This window comes from Rhinolophus sinicus, chromosome 16 (assembly GCF_057876585.1).
Source record: "Rhinolophus sinicus isolate RSI-liver-muscle chromosome 16, RSI-T2T, whole genome shotgun sequence".
In the NCBI taxonomy this organism is placed as follows: Eukaryota; Metazoa; Chordata; class Mammalia; order Chiroptera; family Rhinolophidae; genus Rhinolophus; species Rhinolophus sinicus.
This window is the reverse complement of record NC_142516.1, coordinates 127955769-127973476: the sequence shown is the minus strand read 5'-3', so window position 1 is coordinate 127973476 and position 17708 is coordinate 127955769. Positions and strand designations below refer to the sequence as shown.

General features: G+C 38.3%; 1 long non-coding RNA gene across 1 annotated transcript in view; it reads left to right on the top strand.

Moving 5' to 3' along the window:
* Positions 1 to 17708, top strand: part of LOC148755106 (uncharacterized) — a 183268-nt gene that overhangs the window by 159396 nt on the left and 6164 nt on the right. The window contains exon 3 of the long non-coding RNA XR_016019383.1: positions 11272 to 11391. This is a non-coding gene — a long non-coding RNA (uncharacterized LOC148755106). The remainder of the gene's footprint in view (positions 1 to 11271; positions 11392 to 17708) is intronic.

The window sequence follows — 17708 nt, the reverse complement described above, 5'->3', positions numbered from 1 at the left end:
TTGGCAAATGGAGTTTTAGCCTGTTGGGGTCATGATATCTCAGAGTTGTTGACAGCAGAGCCCATCTCAGTGTTTTAGGGCTTACAGTGCTAAGCTTTCAGTGCCACATATGGACTGTACACTTTACATTGGCTCCCGAAGAACTGTGTAGTGCATAGCCTCAACAAACCTAACAGTCCTATATAAAACAAAACAAAACAAAAAAACTACCCTCCCTTCATTTTCATTAATGCTCCATTCAAGTTTAACTTGTAAGCGAATGTGTGTTGGTGTACATATGTGACTATACATGTTGGGATTATAATTATACAATTCTTAGGTATGTTTTCCTCATGAGAGTCCCAACAGAGTGCAAGCTGAGAGCCATGAGAAAATCATAAACCTGGGTTTTCTAGCCTTTTTAATTAACAGATAGATAGAACTAGAAAAGTGAAAATTTATGAGCCCAGAGGTAACTGACAGACAACAAAATCAGGAAGAACACAGATATCCCCTCGTAAGCCACTGCTGCTACGCAGTTCCTGTTCAGATGATCCACGTACTATGCCTTTGAGGGTGTCTTTCCCTTTCTCTGGACATTAGTTTTTCTAATTCTGAAACACAGAAGTTAGCCAGATAAGAAGTGGCAAACTGATATACACAGAATGACTTTTCCAGCAGTGTTTACTTTTCTTTTAAGTCAATAGATATTTTAATATAACAATCTGGATTTTTCAACTCAAATGGATGGTACTTGGTTGCCTCCTCACATCCATTCCTCCTCCTCCTCCTCCATCTTCTCGCCCCATAGCTCCTGCTTTCCACTCTGAAGATGTGAAACTCTGGGGTGCTAGCTCCACCAGCTCTTCCTCTTTGAACTGGATTTTTATTACTTGCTGCCAAAAGCACCCTGAGTCACTAGCTTCCTTTGATAGACAAGAATATCTGGCCACCCTTAGCCAGAATTCCCTTATGGCAACAATTAGCTGGAAACCATAATGGCTGTGCCCTTTCAATGGATCGTGCACCCTCCCAGCCCCGCCCCCTCCTCTCATTTGACTACTGTTTGCCTAATGTAGGGATATTAGTCTGTGACCCTATGGTAAATGATTACATGTCACATTATTTTCTACACTTTATGGATGCATCACAAGTGGATGTGGCCCTGGGTGGGCATATTGTGATGCAATTGTCTATTCAATTAGGTCAAATGACAAGTTTTTACTGATATGACCAGACTGTACTCTATACTGACCAGACTCGTGGTTTTGGCATTGTATGAATGCTGCCTCAATAAGGCTCTGCTGAACTTCATGGAGAAATATGCGCCAAATTATATGCAAATTTGTATTTTTCATGGGAGCTGAGATCCTGGGCACTTAATTCTGACTTTTTTTTTATAGCTAAGTATGTAGTGTTGGCCAAGTCCTGTATGTTTAATCCTTTTAATCATTCACCATAAATCATGCTCTCAGCCCCTTAATCATTCTTGTTATTCTTCTTTGAACTTCCTCCAGTTTCCTTACATCCTTCATTGCATAAAAAAGAGTTTTATAACAGGCCTGTTTTACTTCCAAGAATCCATTCTGTAATGGAAACAGCAGGGGTTTAGAAGATCGGATGCCATGAGAGACTCCAAGGGAAAGGCAAGCCTTGGTCCTTGGAAAGTCACAGACGTTCACTGGGATGGAAAGGACACCTGACCTACTTGTCTATCACGTCTCACCCAGAAAGATTTTCTTTTTAATCCTTTTTCTCTTAAGGAAAACACAGAAGGATTTATGTAACAACACTTGCTAATATATCCTACGTTCTTTTCTGGTGTATTTATTTATTTATTAAGCTTGTATGTGAATGAGAGTTGTTGCTCTTCCCATGTTCAATCTAGGGAGAGAAATAGCTAGTGGGATAAATCCATTTTTTCACATCTCTTAGGATCAGCGATTCATCTTTCATCTATGCATTGTTTCCCCTTTAATTTGGTTAGAGTGGTGATAGAGAGTACAGTCTCAGAGAAACTCATGGGAAAAAAGACCCTAGAAGAAGTGATAAAAAGAGAAGTTGATGGAGTATCTTAACATACCCACTGCTTCTTGTATCTACTTTTTTCTGATCTCTATAGGTCCTTCCCTGCCTCCGACTAGAATGCAAAGTCAAAAGGAACTTTTTCTTGCTATCAGTCTATCCTCAGATCTAGAAAGGTGCCTGCCACACAAAAAGTGCTCAACGAGTATTTGGAGACTGAGTAATTTATCACCTTCAGCCTATCACTCCATGCTTTATAAGGATAATTGATATTTCTTTATGCAAAACTTTGTGCGAAACACAGCTATAAGACAATTATTAACTTCCCTTATTCTCCAATACGCCTCTCAAATTGGATTGTGGACCAAAGATCTTACAGAGAAATTTAGAGCCACCATTGCTCGCCCCATTTAGTTCAACTGATGCATGAATTTCCTTTATTGGCCATCCTGCTATTTATCATCCACTCTTTGCTTGAATACCTCTAGAAACAGAGCCAATTTTCTCCCAGAACAGCCATCCTTGTACAGCTATGTCTATTAGAATGCTCTTCCTTAAATTTAGCTAATATCTTTTTTTCTATAGCTTCCACCCATTATCTTAGTTGTCGGAAGCAAATTAATCTTTCTTTCCACTGGACAATCCTTAAGGTATTTTGAGACATTAACATCTTTCTCATAAACTTTCTCCTCTGTATATTAAACGTGTCTTGTTCCTTTCTATACCTAGAAATGTATAGTAGAAAAATTCCAGCTTGCTAGCTTTACATGCACATATTCAACTTGAGGATTCAAATGTTAACAGCAGGAATGGACCAGCAGGGTGTCTATTTATGGGAAGAACTAAAGGACTTCATAGGGAAACCAATAAGTAGCTAACCGACCACAAGTCATCCTTCAAGAGCCGTGAATTAGCCTGAGAAAGGAGAAATGCTTAGAGACCTGGGCTCAGCTGATTCGCTGGGTCCAGCTTTCTTGCCCCAGGAACTTATGCCAAACGTGGGGAAAGGGAATACTGTGAATCAAAGGCCAAGGTCACAAAAAAAATCTTTGGTCAACACTAAAAATACAAGGTGACATTGTTTTGACACTCGGATGATACTGTATACCACATGAGGTGGAGAAATGGAGGAGAATAGCATATCCTATTAGATGAGACAAGACACCATTAGCTCTACAGCAAGTCAGGAGTGAGGATGGAGATATGGTTCACAAAACACAGAGTGGCAGGTGATGTTTAAGGAACAGCTGGAGTAGGAAAGAGAAATGGTGCGATAATGGTGGCAGCTGACAGGAGAGGGCTCTGTATCTGGCACATGGGAGATACCTCTGGGTAGGGTATGAGGAGGACAGGAGAGCTTATAAACCTGCTAAGAGAGACCCTGTTTCATTCTGTTACTCCCGCAGCATCAGGAAACATGATTATAAGTCGTAATGATAACAATCGTTTCTACCTACTGAGTCTGTTGTGTGGGCCAGGCCCTGTGTTAACACTGGGGCAACCCATTGAATCCTCATCGGGATCCTGTGAGGTCGGTGTAATCCTTATTCTCATTTTACAAATGAGAAAATTAAGACTTAGAGAAACTATCTTATCTAGAATTACACCCAGTAAATAGCAGAGCTGTGAAACAAAGCTGCTTTTACCTACCTTTTAAGCCTGACTTCTGAAATGACATAAAATTCTGCATTTTAATCATATTTCCTTGTAACACAACCCACATTTCAATAGTATTTACATTTGAGTTGAATACGTTTGATGCCTTCACCAGTGCTTTTTTTTAAAAAAAAAAAATTGCTGAATCTAAGTGTAAAAATAGCAGAACAAACTAAAAAAACTGTATGCAAGGAAGTGAAGCCAGTAGATGTCTGTGGAAACTGTTTTATCAACAGTGACTGCAGGATCGTCCCTTCCCTGTCACTGAGCTAAGGGTAAGTGACCATTGTTTTTACATCAGTACAGTCCTTTCAGCTTTAGAATTAGGGCTGCTTCTCTGCAGCCTTCTCCACTGGCTGTCAAGCCAATGCCCTGAGGGAAATGACCAACACTCTCCCTTATCTCATGTGTCCATCAACATCTTCTGTGTCCCTCGCCACTCCCTGTGACAGAGACCTGTTCACTCTGGTCCTTTGAAATCGAAATCTTCTTATGAGTAATTCTGGGGCATTCTGCTTTATAAAAACCTTTTATGGGACCATAAAATACCTCACCTCACCTCCTTAGAGAAGTTGGCTTCAGGAATGACAGCAAACTGTTCTGTAGTGAGCTGAACAAGTTGAGCAAATTATTTCTGTAGCTGGAATACTTCCAACTTCCTTATTGGACTAAATGCATGTAGCAAAAAACAACAATTTTAATTGCATGCTCCTCTTTACAGCACACAGAGCATTTAAGAGTCACATTGTAAGCCAGGAGCAGCCTCCAGTACAGAGAGCAAAGCATTCTAGACATTCTGATACTTTATGTGCTTAAGAACATAGCCATTTACAACCCAGAGGTACTTTACTGCTAATGATCTTTGAAGTTAACAAGGTTTGCGAAAGCTTCTCAGCATTCGTATTGCTATTTATATTAATAACATTAGTGATCTCTTTTATTCTTCCAAGACTTAGCACTACTAATTGGCACCAGTATAAACAGAGGTATTAATGCTATCATGCAATGCAAGTAGAGCCAACTCTGACAGCTTTGTGGGTTTAATATGGAAATGTTTGCTATCTAATGAGGACACAAAATGTTAATCTGCAGAACAAATTGTATTTATAGAGAAACTAATTATCATATGCAAATGTGACACACATCACTTGCAAAATTCTTGTTGCCTCTGGGCCACCCTCTGACCTTTCTGAAATGCTGCACTTTGGAGCAGTGGCTAATGGTTTCGTGCACTGAGTAAGATTACTTTAATTTTCATACAGAAATAAGCTAAATGGGACCGACTCTGTCTTCAAATAAATACCACAGAGCCATCACTTCTACAGCTGTATCCTGTGCTCTGTTGATTTCTTATCCTTTCCTTTAAAACACAGAATTCTTCTGCAGTTTTTGCTATATCTGAAAAAGCAGATGTTAGATGATCAAAGTAAAGCATGTTTTCACCCCATTAATAAAACAATTAACATGTTCTTATAAATGCAGTCCTATTGGATGAAGGCTATTTTTATATTATTTTTATAATTATTTTTTTTTGTTGGTTTGTTTTCTTCTTCATTGAATACAAAACTACTCTAGGTATATGGCACAGATTGTTAAATCTAGTGAATATGGTATATGGTGTTAACTCCTTTTTTTTTTTTTTTGGTATTTTTCCTCTTCTCTTTTAAATATGTATGTTCTCTAGTTTGAAGCCTCATAGAAGTATGAAATGCTGGAACTTAAATGGCCTTAGAGATCATCCAGTGAGTCCATATATTTCATTTACAGATGAATAAACTATGGTTCAGAGAGGTCAGTGACATGCCCAAGATCACACAGCGAGTTGATAGAAAACACTAAAAGTCAGGTGCTCTTTCTATATGTTTAAAAAATTAAAAAATAAGCCATCTCTATTGTAGTGTTGCTAAATTTAGAGTTATGTGAATGCTTCACAGTTTAGTTTTATATTAAGATGCTGGGCTGCCCGAAGTGCCTGAGCCAATTTATGGACATATGTTTTTCCTAATTCTCATCCTGACGTTGAAGATTTGATTCAGCATTCTCCGATGCCTATTGAGCTCCAAAGACAGAAAGGTGAAGGAAGGGTGGCCTCTACTCTCATGGAACCCACAGTTTGCTGAGGAACACCAACATATAAATAATTTCAGTGAAACCAGGAATGTGCGTTATTACTATTATATGAATAACATTAGAGATCTCTTCAAGCAAAGTATACTTGAGGTCTGTGAGAACACAGAGGAGAAACAAGGGCTTCAAGTGGAGGAAGCCATAGGGTAGGTTAATATATTCATTTCTATTGCTATGTAACAAATGACCTCAAATTTAGTACCTTGAAAAAATATACATTTATTATTTCTACAAGTCAGGAGTTCCTGTATGTCTCAGATAGGTCCTCAGCTCAGAGTCTCACAAGGATGCAGTCAAGATGTTGCCAATATTCCCACTCCCCCAACACCCCAAAAAAAGATGTTGGTTAAGCTTTGTTCCTTTCTGAAGCTCTGTGATCTCTTCCAAGGCTACCTGGTTGGTGGCAGAATTCAATCTTTTATGCAGGACTGAAGGTTTTGCTTTCTTGTTGGCTGCCAATGAGGGTTGGTTTCAGCTTCTGGAGTTCCCCCTACCCTGTTTGCCCGCCATGTGGCCATTTCACAGCATAGCAGCTTACTTCTTTAGGTCAGCAGGAGACTCACTCTCTTCAGGGTGGCCCAGTCAGTCCCTTTTGAAAGAGCTTTTATTGATCAGGACCATCTAAGATAATCTCTTTTGATTAACCCCAAATCACCTGATTCGGGACCTTCATTATATCTGTAAAATCTCTTCACCTTTGCCAGAATATGTAACTTAATGACAGGAGTGAAATCCCCCCCATACTCAGGTCCCACCACACTCAGGGCGAAAGGATTATACATGGTGTGTATATCAGAGGGGCAAAAATCTTGGGACCCATTTTAGACTTCTGCCTCCCTTAAATGGAGAGTAGAGGGGTATAGTCAGAAAAGGTTTCAGAATCATAAACTGAATCATAAAAGAAAAATAGAGGTAAATATCTTAAGTGATTAGTTAATTTTATAATTTTCTTGAAACTATTTTCAAGAGGCCTGTGTTCAAAAGGTGGAATTTTGTTTTTTTAAGTCAGATTTGGATTGAACATAAAGGAAAAAGAGGAATAAAGTGGAAAAGTCACTGAGAGTAAATAAACAGGTAAAAAAACAAACGAAAAAAAAACAACTTTTGTTTGAATGAATGAAGGAAAAATGAAGAGCCCTGCATGGGACCTTAGAAGACAACATGTTCAATCTGTCTTTCGGGGCCTCTATGTACTCATTTGAAAATAAAGTGATTATTTGCAATATGTGAGAGATAACATTCCTAACGTATAAAAACTTCTTATAAAGTAAGAGAAAAAGAATCCTTTATTATAAAAGTTGGCTCAACATTGGAATCAACAGTTGAGAAAAGAAGAAGCAAATGGTTAACAGGCTTATTAAAGGGCTCAAATTTAGTTGCAATGAAAGAATAATGATAATAATTAATAATTAAAATACATCAACTACGTGCAGGCATTGTTCTACTTCCTTTACATATATCACCTCACATAACATGTAACCCTACAGGGTAGGTCCTATTTTCAGCTCCATTTTATAGACACAGAGAGTTAAGTTAGTTGCCAAAAGTCACAAAGTAGCAAGTGGCAGAGCCCCAATTCCACCCAGGTAGCTTGGCTGTGCTCTAAGCATTCTGCTCCTGCCTTGAAGGCATACTGAGAAGTCAACGATGGTTGGCTGACTTGTTAAAATAATACTTTGTGTTGATGAGGGTTTGGGAAAATAGGCACTCCCCACACTACTAATGAAAATGGAAACATAGCTTTCTGCAGAGGTTTTAACAGTGTATATCTAATATCTTTTTAAAAAGTGCATAGTATTTAATGTAGCATTTCTTGCGTGTTCTATTATTCCAATGAAGGCAGTATGTATGTATAAATATTTAGCTCAAAAAATATCTGTCAAATTATAATAGCAAAAAACCCTCCCAAAAATAGTTTTATAAAATGGAAGCAACAAAGCAGAGATTACATCAATTATTTTGCATTCATTCAATGGAATACTATGCAACTATCATGGCTATATTTTATATTGTAGACTGTGAACAGGAAAAACTGCACTGTACACCAGGAATCAATCAAAAGCTGGTTACATGATATCATATATATATATATATATATATATATATATATATATATATATATTTTTTTTTTTTCCCCCCCTAACCTGTATATTTGAGTACCAAAAAGATAGTGGTGGGGGTGGCCTGCAAATATATTCACCAAACTATTAAGTGTGATATATTTGATATATAGTAGAATTCTAATTGTTTCATATTTTTTAAATTTATATTTCTGAGTATTTTTTATTTAATAAGTACTAGATACTAAGGAAAAATGTAAGATTTGATTAAATGCTCATGAAAAGTCATTTCATAATATAGTCTAGGATCCGTGTTTTGTGAATTGTTCTGCATAAGCAGTCGATCTCAGGTAGTGGCATCCACATTGAACTCAGCCTGGTGAACTGTTTCCTGCCCTTGGCTCGGTTACAGACTAACTGAAGAAAGTGAGAATTTGAAGAGAATATAGAAATCAAAAAATCCAACACAGTGTTTTACAGATGAGAATTCGGAGGGCACAGGGAATAGAAGACTTGCTCAAGACGGACAGCCAGTGTGGGGCAAAACCAGGCCGGAAGGCAGGTCACTCCACCTACAGGTTGCTACCAGTTTTCTTTCACTACACTGTCTTTCTGGGTTTGCATGACTTTAGCTGTGAAATCAGATGCCTGGATCAGCCATTTCTCAGGACAGAATGGGTTGATCATAAACATGGAATTTGGAGTCAAATACCCCATGTTCAATACCAGCTCTACTGTTTCTGACAGACCTCAAACAAGAGAATCAAGTTTTTTGAGCCTCATATTTTCTAAACTGCAATTTAGTGACTGTAATAATGTCCATCTCTTTGGCTATAGCGAGGTTTTAAAAATACACTCATGTATTTAAAATGTTTAGCACAATACCTGGCTTCCTTATGTCTCAAACACAAGCTTTCGTTATTCTGTTTTGTACCTTTGGGCAAGGAACCCTATACTGACCCCAGTGTTTTCCTGTCCTCTGGTAGGAAAGGAATTGGGCTGATGATTGGCTGCCGTGACCATGGTTCCGTTTCCCCATCTTTGCTGATAGTTAAAAGCCTCATGTATCTTCCCAGGTGAAGGAGTTGCTGTCCGTCCATTGCCTGCCCCCTGGGGAAATCACTTTTGCATCACCACCATAATAGTAAGCCATCCAGATTTACAAGAAAGGAGCATAATTTATAAGCTGAGGAAAGTCAGCTCCTCATGCAAATAAGCAATAAGGTTGGGTAGCAAAACAATCGCTGAAGCTGACTACTCTGGAAGGTTTTGTTGAGTTGGCGCTACTGCTTCCAGGACCTGTGCAGCTGAATGGCAGGTGAGGATCATACATGCACAGACCTTCACCCGCACATCATTCCTGGTTTGTGCAAAATCGCAGAAGTCACTGATGGTCAGAATTAGGAGTATAGTGGGGATGAAAAAGGAGACTCCAAAACCAAACCACCCTGACACTGGATTGCTGGGTGACAGCCCTGCCTTACAATTCCCACCCTCCTACCCCGTCGCTCTGTTGCATACCCTTGGAAAGTCTAACTTCTCCAACATTCAGGAACTGGGCCAGATGGTGGGAAAGGTATTTTTCGAGTCTGACACTTTATGAAGATAAGATTCAGGGCCCAGGGCCTTGTCCTAGTGAACGCAGGGTACATACACTCAAATTAGAAGGTAAAATCTCAGTTTCTATGGAAATGATGAAGCAGACTTGCAGAGAAAAGTTCCGTTATTGCCCAACATTCCCTGGCTTGTGATCCAAATCTGTGTTTCCATCACAGAGAAGCCTGTAGAGTTTATCAGGGATCTAGGACTCCCCCTAATCCCGTTAGCAACCTGCCTAAGGATTTGGCCTCACTCACCCCCTGCTCCCTTTCCAACCTTTAAATGCAATTAGGTTACATTTGGCTGAATATTGAGAAGCTATTGTAAAATGGTGATAAAAACAACTCATCGCATTTGGCTAAGCCAAGTTGCAGGTATTCCAGCTGTTCATTTACGCCTCTATTGGTGCTCAGAGAAGACATAGGCTCACATTGCCCAGGTAATGCAATTCCTGACACGAGAGGAAGGAAAACATTGCTGTCCCTGATCATGTGGGGCCGTTATTACCCGGCGGCTTCCAGAGCAGACAGTCTATCAGAGCAATTCCCTGTGCAACTTTAATGTGCCACAAAAATGCTGCCTTCCATTGTCATTTCAAGTTTATGATAAATGGACACCTGAACAATTTCATTTCTTGTCTTTTGGGTGGCAAAGAGGAGAATTTATCAATAACATCCATTCCCTTAACCCTCAAAAGAATATCTACAAATGTACCACCACTGAAAGGCAACAAGCTTTTTATAGATTCATAGTGACTTACAACCTTCTACTTGGCTGCAGAAAGGAAAAGATCTGTTTTTACAAATCATGGAGCAGAGCAAAAGGGAAAATGAGGAACTATCTGTGAAGTGCTCCAGAAAATGCTGAAATAAAAGCCAAATGGTGTCAAGATCCCAGCTAATCCCATATAAATTCCGTTGGTCCAAAATTGCAAAGGTTCTAGAGAAATAGGCACCAACAAAAGCCATCTTATCCAGGTGAGGGTAAGCAGAGAAGCAGGGCCTTCAGGCTGGCTTAGCCATTGAAATGGTCTAATTAAATAAAACGATTAGAGGTTGGCTTCTGTCCTGCAAATTATACCCCCACTGATGAAATCCCAAGGAATGGCAAGGAGCCAAAATTGCTCAAGTGACTTCTTGTTTAATTCAGCTACTTAAGTGCTCATCAAGTGTTAAATTTAAATGTGTGTAAAAGATTATTACAAAAAAAAAATATGAGGGGAAAAGTGTGAATTTGTATACACAGGCCATACATATAGGTCAAGAGAGAAATATCTTCGGGGATATTTAGATTTAGCTTTTAGCAGAAGTCATTTTTCTCCCTGCAGTGAGCCTGCGCGCTTTTAATAGCCACTTTCCTTGATTGCCTTCTAGTTCACCATCTGCTGCCAAGTTCCCCGGTATGAACACACAGACGCTAGGTCTTGAGGGGAAAGGGGGGCTTGAGAGGATCCTCATACCAGAATTCTGAAAGCTTTCCCAGACTGAGCTGACCATGTCACTCTCCAAAATTATGTAATAAAGTCTCAAGCTCAGATTTCAAGAATAATTCCTTTTAGTTTTGAATATTTTTTATTCTTAGTAAGAAGACGTTTGGAAAAGTGCCTTCCTCAGAGTTCCTTATATGTTTCTGAAAATATTATGATGACCTGACAATTATAATATTTTAGAAATATCGTGACTTTGCCTAGAGAGTCAATTATTAAAGTGATTTATTCTCTTGAGAGCAAATTATACTAACCAGCTCTTTATTTTCTGAGTAGTAATTTTTTTGGTAGATGTTATTGACACTTTGACAGTTTTTTGTTTACTTTTTTTCTTAACAGGTAATTAATTATGTGGTTGGACGAGACTTCATAGAGTGGAAAAAATCTGACACAGTCTTCATTTCAATACAAAACCAACCAGTAAGGAAGCAGAGGATATAGCCAAGATCACAGACACAAGTGAGTGAACACAAGTACCTAATACCTCCTCCCTTAGTTTCTCTCCAAGACACAGGACTTACCTCATTATCAAGCAGGTGAGAAGCCTTGATTGATGGACTTGCTGCCATTTATACCGTTTGTCTTGCCCACCAAGTTCCCAGTCACTCCACCCAGCACTCGGGAGCACACCCTCTATGTCAAACAGAGATTTTTTTTGATGTACCACTATTACATACTAACCTTACTGTACTTTTCACTAAAGAAGACATTGGGTCTAAAAGAAATTTCTGTCCAGCAGTCTGGATCACACCAACCATTGTGGTGAACTGATAATAAAGTTCTTTGAAGAGTGCTCTAGTCTTTCTTTTGAAAAACTTGCCCGATTATTTTTCTATAACCACTTGCATGATAGAAATAGTTAACAGTTCTGAAATGAAGTCAGTATTGTGGTGTACATCTTAAATGACATATTTACTGAATACCCAGCACTTGAACAGGTACTGAGTTTTGAACAGGTACCAAAGTATATTGAAGACACAGACCTTACCTTGAGTAGAATTTGAGAATCATCAAAACCTTAAAAGAACCCAACATTACAAACGAATACACACATTTTTATTGAGCATGTGGTATGTGCCAGGTACTGAGTTGGGTACTTCACATATGAGGTGTTATCAAATGATACAGTGAATGTTTAAATTTAAAACAAATTCTTACACTAAAAGACACATCACCATTAACCCTCCTCACTTCAAACATGCTTATCCCATTGTTCTTGCCACTTTCTGAAGCAGTTCTGGAAATCCTCTTTCGTGAGTGTCTTTAATTGTGTTGTCATGGCTGCCTTGATGTCCTGAATCATTTTGACTTTGGGGAAGAACCAGAAGTTGCACGGTGCCAGATCCGGTAAATAAGGTGGAAGAGGACACACCATAATGTTTTTATTTGACAGAAATTGCCGTTTACCAGAAGCAACATGTAGAATGGAGCATTGGCATGATGGAGGATGATTTACAGCACACTTTAAAACGCACCTTCTCTCAAACGTGGCTCATACTTGATTGACTGCACTGAACAAGTTGAAACTTGTCACACATTATTACTAAGGGTCCACACGCTGCTTCCCATATTGAAGATCTCTGCCCTTCTGTTGGATGGCACTTGGCAGCAGCATTCACAGTATTTTGTGATCACAATGGAAAGGCTCTGTGTCACCCATTGCTCCTGGTATGGCAATTTCTGTCAAATAAAAACATTACGGTGCGTCCTCATCCACCTTATTCACCAGATCTAACATCATGTGACTTCTGGATCTTTCCCAAAGTCAAAATGACCATGAAAGGTAAACATGTTGCATTGATTCAGGACATCAAGACAGCCATGACAGCGCAACTAAAGACACTCACGAAAGAGGACTTCCAGAACTGCTTCAGAAAGTGCCAAGAATGATGGGATAAATGTGTTTGAAGGGAAAGGGAGCATTTTGAGGGGGATTAATGTCAACATGTCTTTTATTGTAATATATATATTTTTAATTTTAACATTTACCATATATTTTGATCATACCTTGTATATTATTTCTAGTTTCTCCAGCAATTCTTCACAGAAAGTTATACGGGCCACTTTATAGATGAGACATATTATGTTAAAAGGGATTGTGATTTCTCAAATACCATACAGAAAATGTCACATTTAGGATCAGAACTAGGAATATTTCATCCAAAGTTGATATATATTCCACTAACCACATTGCCTCTAAACAAACTTTTGTGCATGGGGTTAAACCCAGGTTGTTGTTATTATTAAAATTTGTATATTCTTCATAGTTTCTTTCAAGAAACAGTTACAAATTTGCATGTACGTGTGTGTGTGTGTGTGTGTGTTGAATTTATAATATCTAGACTTCATGCATCTTTTTGCTTCTTAAATTTTTCTAGGCATTGATGGTATCGTTCAATAATAGTACCAAAGATGGTAATGTGAAACTTATGGCAAACAATGAGCTTTTTGTATATATTTACTTTGTAATTAATTATATCAATAAGACACACAATCAAGTAGATTTTGTGTATAGAGATATTGGTGATTAGAGTGAAGGATTAAGGTTGGGGCAAGAGGTAAACATCCCAGAAAATAAGTTTGTGGTTTTTGTTCACAAAATAAGCTGGTGCTTATCCCAATAGTATTATGTTTACAAGGTCATGAGTTATTAATGCTCTGGTTATACCTCCAGAAATACACTGGAAATGCAGGTCACCTTTACCTAGACTAGTGCCCACTGGCCTGTGAGGCCAGCCAGCTGTATTCCATTGCATATGTATAGATGGAAGAATATACAGGAACCTCTGTCAGAATTTTGGTAAGCATCCCCTATGCAAGGTGCATTGCAGAATCTGTTTAGAACAAGACTCTTTATTCCTAAGTTACTTAATACTTTCCAGAATACTCCTCCTTTGAGTTTGGTATTTTCTATGTGTAGTTGTCTGAACAGAAATGTGGTTAGCTCAAACCCTAACTACATGTACACATTAGCTTCTCTCTTATCCAAAGTTTACCCAGGCAGCTTTTGATACAATTGTGCTACATTTAAAAAAAAAAAAAAAATCCAAAATCTTACTTGATTGCAACAACCAACACTTTTTTCTCATAGTTCTGTGAGTTGGCTATGGCTGTTCCATTGGTTTATGCCTTCTCATCCCAGCACCATAGCTGAAGAAGTGCCTTCTACCCAGGGTGAGCTTTTATTACGATGAGGGCTGGAGCTCAAGAAACTTTCAACTCCCCTTAAAGCCTATCTTTGGACCTTGCACACTATTCCTTCCTCCCACATCCCACTGTTCATAGTAAGTCATATGACCAAATGGCTAAACTGACATTGATGGGGCTTAATAGCATTCTCTTCTTATGAGGAGGGAGGAGAGAGTAAATATTTGCTGAATAATAATATAATCTACCACAGTCCACCCTCTTTGTCTCAAATATTGGCGTACCTTCCCTTCGTATTCAGAATAAACTTGTAGCCTTCTTGAGGAGAACACCCCAGTGGCATCAGATTTGAAGTCCAAGAGCTTGTACTAGCATCTGTAGCAGGTCCAGATATGGCTCCTCTTGATCCAGACACCTATGCACTAAAAAAGAAAAGTTGTTTGTAGTTTTCAAACACAGACACACACATCACATAAAGGTGGAATGAGGCCAGGATGACAGCAGTAAACAATCAATCCCATTTGGAAAGGTGAAAAATGGGAGGCACATAGCAGTCCAATTCAGTCCAATTCAGTCCAAAATTCTGAATTCCCACTGGGCAAATGTCCCTTATGAAAATGCTTCATAAGATACAATGCCAAATCTTTACAACCAGAAACACATTTGTTTGTCACACAGAGCAAATGTGTTTTTGCACATTCTGACCTGGTCTGCTGGTCAGCTATGTCAACTTTCTCCAGGTAACAAGTCAGGTTCAGCACTGCCCCAAATGTCTTCTTACTCAAAGCCCCAGGTGACAGAGCAGCTACTGTCTAGGGCAGAGTGTATCATAGTGGTGGGCAGGAGTGTGAGTGGATTAGCGGGAATGTGTACTGTCAGCTGTGCCCACGTTTCATTAGCCAAGTCATGTGTCCAAGCTCAGAGTTACTAGTATACTTCTCCCATGGCAGTAAGAGGAGGAGAAAATACTTGCTAAACAATAATGGAATATACCACAGGGGATGAGATGTATTAGAGAATATTTCCTCTTCCAAAGAGCCCCATGAAAAATATCTTTCCTAATATTGGAGGAGCCCAGTGAGTAGTTAAATGTTCTTCATGTAAATTATTCTGTAAGCACAAGAGTAAGTTATACTTACCCACTGGATAAACATAAAGGGAAAGTACATAAATTCCACTTTATACAGAGACCTGAATAACATACAGTTCAACAGAGAATTGGAAATCAGTTTGAATTACCAACCAAAAGGGCTAACAGACGGAATGATACTGATGAATTTCACATAAATCTGGGCCAATCCAATAAAGTAATCCATAATTCTTTCTCTACCTGTGCTGTCTTCATGGAAAGTACTCATAATTCCCAGGGAATTAGACTAGGTTTATTTGAAAAGCAAATGTCAGCTGTGCACAGAATTTGAGCAGAAAAATTCTGCAGAAAGAATGAAAGACGTTACAATTATGGAGTCCTTGGTTAGGAATCCATAACATGGCTGTCTCAGAATAGTCTGTCTTTCTCAATAAAGTTGCCACAATATTTCCAAGCAATCAAATCCTGGGGTTAACATCAGAACAATCTCAACTTGGTGAAAACTATATGTCAATCAAGGATGGTGATAGCCTTAGAACAGAGCAGAGTGGGACGAGTTAAAAGCAGCTTATGTTGCCACCGTTTCAAAGGGAACTTGGACAGGGCTTGGCCAAACACTGCTATGTAGATGTGAGAGGCATATTCGTTGGCATTCCAAATCACAGTGCCACCAGTGCCACTGCCCAACACAAATGTGTGGCCCCTATAGGGACATGGGTGCTGCAGATATGTTACTAAATCCGATTTTACATACTTTCTGGGCTGGTCCATTTATTTCTTAAGGTCAAGTTTGCCTGCTGAATTTCTGAGTGCAGCTTATAGCTACTTTGATGGGTATTTTCAAATCCAGGGAGAGATCATAAAGCTAAAACAATCACTCTTCTGGCTAAGTCTAATCACTGATAAACATTGACCAATATGAAAAATTTGTAAAATCTAAACTAAACTTGTAGTTGAGTCTGGAGAGAGAAGTTTGAATGTATTGGTCAGAAAACTAGTTGTGATTATTTGAATATCCCCCTGTTGATTTTACAAAGTCCCAAGTTTAACTAAAAACAAGCAAACAAAAAAACCCAATAACCTTTGTTTTCATCAAAGAATAATATTTGCAGTCCTTCTGGCATTGAGTGGTCAGGTCCTGTAAAGAACACATCTTTCACAAAGTTGCCTAAATTAGGCATACTACATGCAGACATATCAAGGAAAGCAAAAATGAGAGTGAGGAAGTTGCTTGCAAAAGGTAAAAGGCACCATTTGTAACCTCATTTAACATGTTTGTTTAGCAGCTTATTTGTGCAAAGTACTTTATATATATATATATATATATATATATATATATATATATATATATGTACTTTATATATATATGTAGTACATATATATGTACTATATATATATGTACTTTATATATATATATGTAGTACATATATATGCCTTATTTGGTATTTTATATATATATGTAGTACATATATATATGTACTTTATATATATATGTAGTACATATATATGCCTTATTTGGTATTTTCCTTGTATAAACACACACACACACACACACGGTGTGATAAAAAAACATGGTGAATGTTTAAATAAAAAAAATTTATTACAGTAAAAGACACATTGCCATTAATCCCCCTCAAAATACTTACCCTCACTTTGAACGCACGTATCTCATTGTTCTTGCCACTTTATGAAGCAGTTCTAGAAGTCCTCTTTCATGATGTCTTTACTTCATCCTCCATCATGACAACGCTCCGTGTCACAAAAAACTTCTGGTATGACAATTTCTGTCAAATAAAAACATTATCGTGTGTCCTCAGCCACCTATTCACCGGATCTGGCACCATGTGATGTCTGGCTCTTCCTCAAAGTCAAAATGACCATTAAAGGGAAATGTTTTGAATAAATTCAGGACATCAAGGCAGCGCAACCAAAGACACTCACGGAAAAGGACTTCCAGAACTGCTTCAGAAAGTGGCAAGAATGATGGAAAAAGAGTGTTTGAAGCTAGGGAGTTTAATGGCAATGTATCTTTTACTGTAATAATTTTTAAAATTTAAACATTCACCTTATTTTGTGATCACACCTCATATACACATATACGTATACGAGTATGCAAGGAGAATACCAAATAAGGCAAACATGGGATTATCCCTTAAGAGATCACACTTTACAAATGGGATGAAACACACATAAACACTCTCTCTCTCTTTCTCTCTCTCTCTCTCTCTCTCTCTCTCTCTCTCTCTCTCTCTCACACACACACACACACTACTGTCATACAAAGTAAGAAACACAAATATTCAGAAAAAACATTAATCAGTAAAGTATAAGACAAGAGCAGGAAAATTATGTTCCCCAGCTGAAATGAAACTCCAAATACTGAAAGAAAGGCATGAACACAATATCCTGAAAATGCAGAAAAATATTAACTTTTAATAGAAGTTCATCACAGATGAGCAAAATAGAAGAGTATTGCTAACAATGTTAAGATAGAAAAAAAATAGAGCAGCAGGAAAAATATTGGAGAGTATAGAAAAAA